The sequence below is a fragment of the Sprattus sprattus genome (genome assembly GCF_963457725.1).
Source record: "Sprattus sprattus genome assembly, chromosome: 14".
NCBI lineage: Eukaryota > Metazoa > Chordata > Actinopteri > Clupeiformes > Clupeidae > Sprattus > Sprattus sprattus.
In genome coordinates, this window is record NC_137912.1 from 20,265,829 (window position 1) to 20,270,828 (window position 5,000).

General features: G+C 40.6%; 1 protein-coding gene across 2 annotated transcripts in view; it reads left to right on the top strand.

Moving 5' to 3' along the window:
* flncb (filamin C, gamma b (actin binding protein 280)) overlaps positions 1 to 5,000 on the top strand; it is a 93,125-nt gene that overhangs the window by 916 nt on the left and 87,209 nt on the right. The gene's annotated exons all lie outside the window — the stretch shown is intronic.

Consider the following 5,000-nt stretch of genomic DNA (forward strand, 5'->3'; position numbering starts at 1 on the left):
CGCCTTTGAGTCGGGAGTGAGCGTCAAGTCAATAGAATATTGTAGTGTTAGACGTACATTGATATGCAGTACTGAACAGAAACAAGCTATTTCTTCTGCATTTCATAGAACTGATTGTATTGCTATTCACTTTCATGCATACTGAAGAGCCGATCAAGTGGCTACCCCAAGGTTAATACTTCCACTGTAACTATTTCACTGAACCAACCATAACGACTGCTGACTTTGTGAGTGCCATTTAATTTGTGCGTATGGGCGAAATTAGGTTATGCAGTCAGGACTTAGACAGGAAATTCCTGTCACTCTTAGCACAGAAAGGATGCCTGTTCCTTGATTATGTTTGACTGTGTTCAGGTTTGTTTCCTACATGTGACCCGCAGTGATAGTAGTTGCTGGCTTGTAAGTTAATGAATATCACACGACATGAATGGAAAAGATTTTAGTTTTTTTTTTTTTGTTCCCAAAAGCTTCGTTGTCTGGAAGATCATGGTGAATATTAATTTGTATTAAAAAGAACTGGGTGTGATCCCCTCTGTAACTGACCTCTGTCCCAACTTTTTTGAAATGGAAATTGCATGGCTCAGAGGAATGTCTTAGTTCTTTACTTGAAGTAGTAGTTGAAGTGTCCATATTTTACGTTTGGTCACTGTATACTTGAAGTACTTAAGTACCTCCTTAAGCTAGTTGTTCTGCAGTGACTCTGGAATTGGGATTTGCTGTCTATTTAATTCAGTTGCTCCGCATAAAGTATTTACAGGACATGTTTTTTTCCCCCATCTTCACACAATAGTTATTTTTGTGTGCAAAGGAAGTACTCATAAAACAGGTGTGTTCGCACCCGTGTGTGTGTGTGTGTGTGTTTGTCCGTGTGTTTGTCCGTGTGTGTGTGTGTGTGTGTGTGTGTGTGTGTGTGAGAGAGAGAGAGAGAGAAAGAGAGGGAGAGGGAGAGGGAGAGGGAGAGGGAGCAAGCACAGGTTATCCATGTCTAATTTCAGAGAAAGCTGAGTGTTGAAAGTGACTGGTTAGGCTGCACACACTGCACGCATGCAGCTGGCCATTTCAGCATCTGTTTCAGGGTGCATTTGCTCTCCACACTGGCCCACTGAATCCTACCCACCAGGTCATGCTGGGATTGTATTTCAGCACAGCAATCAATGACATTATAAGAATACTACTGTACAACTACCTCTAATTCTTCTTCTACTGCTACTACTACTAATTGTAATAATAACCATATTACTTCTCTATATAGCACTTTTCAAAGAACCCAAAGATGCTTTATGAGTTTTAAAAAGATCAGTAAAATCATCAGTAAAACAACACTTGATGTGATAGATTAGAGTTGAGTCTTGACTGCTGTTCTGAAAGGGCATCTCTGACATCTGTGGCCAGCAGGCTCCAGTGGGTGGAGGCAACAAAGGCCAAAGCTCTGCAGTCCCAGGTTCGGCACTAAATTGCCTTCAGCAGAAATTACCCCTGGTTTAATAACAGTCGTATTATCCCATTCTTTTTATTAGTCCAGTGGGGCCAAGTTTAAACACTCAGGAAATTGTTTCAGCAGAGGAACTGCTAGTTTACTGCTAAATATATTTTATTTTCATTTAATCTGGTTGGAAGTAGATGGCAGTGTTTGTGATGCAATGCTATCTGTCAATGTAGACATTAGGCAGCGTTCTATAAGCGTAGAGGACACTTTGTAATCTATGCTACTCTGTACTGTGGCTGTGTAATTTATGCTACTCTGTACTGTGGCTGTGTAATCTACACCACTCTGTACTGCGGCTGTGTAATCTACGCTACTCTGTATTGTGGCTGTGAAATCTATGCCACTCTGTACTGTGGCTGTGTAATCTACGCCACTCTATACTGTGGCTGTGTAATCTACACTACTCTGTACTGTGGTTGTGTAATCTACACCACTCTACTTGTCAAATAAAAACAGATAAAAATGATTGTAGAGCTCTAATCTGATATGGCATACTTTAATTATTCAGCATTAGCTCTCTCATATGGAGGAATAAAATACAATATGATATGATAATATGTGATCAAATGTAATAAATCAGTACCATAGGTAACCTTTGGTGCATAAGCGTGTGTGTCTGTGTGTTGTTTTGGTAGCGTAATAATGTGTGTCTGTGTGTTGTTTTGGTAGCGTAATAATGTGAGTCTGTGTGTTGCTATGGTAGCCTAATCATGTGAGTCTGTGTGTTGTTATGGTAGCGTAAGGGTGTGTGTCTGTGTGTTGTTATGGTAGTGTAAGGGTGTGTGTCTGTGTGTTGATATGGTAGGGTAATCATGTGTGTCTGTGTGTTGTTATGGTAGCGTAAGGGTATGTGTGTTGTTTGAGTAGCGTAATCATGTGTGTCTTGGTTTCGTTTTGGTTCATAAAATGATGTAGCCCTCTGCTCTCTGTCAGTGCCTTTGTATTTCCGCATGTGGACAAGTCTAACCGCTCTTACACCTGCAGTGAACCTTAAGTACTGGCGTGCAGGTTGGCAGGAGGGCAGACTGTGTCGCTTGACTTGTATTGACTTGGTATGTGAAGAGAGAGAGAGAGAGAGAGAGAGGTAGAGAGGGAGAGAGGTTGAGAGGGAACGGAGGGAGAGATGTAGAGAGGTAGAGAGAGAGGTAAAGAGGGAGAGAGAGAGGGAGAGAGGGGGAGTGGAAGAGAGGGAGAGAGAGGTAGAGATAGAGATTGAGATAGCGAGGCAGAGAGGTAATGCTCTGGTCCAACAGCTCCTATTACACACACACAGAGAAAGAGATATTTCCAAAAGCGAATAGTCCCCCAGCCTGGCTTAGGAGACAGAGTGTGTGTTGTTTGACTTGTAATAATGTGGTGTTTAGAGAGAGAGAGAGAGAACGAGTGAAAGAGTGAAAGAGAGAAAGAGAGATTTCCCATAGTGAGTACCCCCAGCCTGACGTAGAAGACAGAGTGGCCTACTGCCATATTCTGGGCTGTTTGTGTCTGAAGGCTTATTGCATATAGCTTGTGTATGTAGTGTTATCATATATAGCTTGTGTGTGTGGCATTTACATATTTAGCTTGTGAATGTAGCATTATCGTTAGGGCTGGGCAACGATTACATTTTTTAATCGCGATTAATTGCATGATTTCCCTGATTAATCGCGATTAATCGCATTTTTTTTTTACACAAAATCCAATAACTAATTCAAAAGTAGTGTAGAGCGCACTTTTATTTTAAATGTTATGCCATATGAACAAAAGTGCCACAACATTTGTTGTGCAAACACTTAACATCAGCATTTTTATATAGTAGCAGTTTAATAAAATAAATACTTTGTGTAATTCTCAACTTAAACGATGTTATCAAAACAAATACAAAACTGAAGCTTATTGCCACTGCCAGGGCATTGATGTTTAGAGTGTGGTGAAGCACCAGAAAGTTGTGTTGACAATATTACAACTCAATTCCAGTACTTGATGGCTGGTTTCCCTGTAATGTAACTAACCAGCCTGGTTATGACGTTGTTTCTGCCATAGCCCTTGTAGCTCGCTAGTTAATGGCAAATCCCCATGCTAGCTAGCGACAGCTAGCACGTGAAAATTAGTTAGCTTAACTTATCGGGAGCTGGGAGGACAGGGGATATCATTGCACAACAAGCTCAAAATCATATTTTCGATAGTTGATTTTCGTGTCATCCTGATGTGATCTTAATGATAGATCCAGTAGGGTGACATGCTAGGATAGCCAGCTGCTTAGCTGCTGCTAGCATCATTCAGAGACAACGAACTATTCTGGCTAAACAGCTGACCGGTTAACGCCCACTGACGTTAACTTTGCTGGAGGTGATGCGCAGGCAATTAATCGCCACATTATTTCGAGAAGTTTAGCTTTCGTGTATCTGTGTTAACTTGCGTGTGGTCAACCTTTCAAGTATAACTGTCTGTGCCCTCTGTTTATCCGGCCATTCTTTTCTTTTCCGGTTGCGCAGCAGTCAAAATAAAAGCCTATTGTCAACAGACTTTTACAATCATAAAATAAATAATAAAACCTGCGTTACGTGCGTTAAAATAATTGTCGGCGTTAATTAATTGATGAATTAACGCAAGATTAACGCGTTAACTTGCCCAGCCCTAATTATCGTATATAGCTTGTTTATATAGCATTATCGTAAATAGCTCGTGTCTATAGCATTATCATATAAAGCTCGCCTGTATAGCATTATTGTATATAGCTTCTGTATATAGTGTATGGTGACCAGACGTCCTCTTCATCTCAGACATGTACTCTTTTCGAGACCTAAAAAATGCATCCAGCAGGGATTCGAAAATCGTCCGGGATTTTGCCTCGTCGGATATTTGTGTTTCTCTGGGTCTTAAACAAACTAATTATTACGTCCTTGTTTTGGAAAGGGTATGTCCCATACGTTCCACCTGCTTGCACAAGCTCTGACTGTAGAGAGAACTGTTATTGGTCGACCGCCTTCCCAGTGTTGCCAGATGTATGATAATTATCCTACAAATACGATCATTTTGAGCCTTTGGTACAATACTTTGCCATTCCCAGTCTGGCAACTCTGAGTACCTTGCCACCTCCAGTAGTTGCATTGTTTACCATAGTAGACATCTGCATGTGGAAAAGATGTGAAAACTTTGTCAGGGGGGAGGGGACGGGGTCATCTGCATGTGAGAAATATGTAAAAAAAAAACGCCCCCTTTCCCCGCGACGAAGTGTCCTCTTTTTTACAAACTCGAATCTGGTCACCCTAATATAGTGTTATCGTATAGCTTGTGTATATGGGCCATTCTACCGAATTGGTGCAAAGCCAGGTCGGAAATATTTTGAATTTTTTTATGCTTTATTCCCAAAACTTTGTCCGTATGTATATTGTACCATATCTAAAGTACACATATCTAGTAAAAGAACAGTCAATTTTTATATTGTATTTTCAGAATGTGTTGGAATGTTTTTCCTCTTCCAAAAATTGTCACTACCGAAACATCACATTGACTAAAGTAAAAAAAAAGTGTT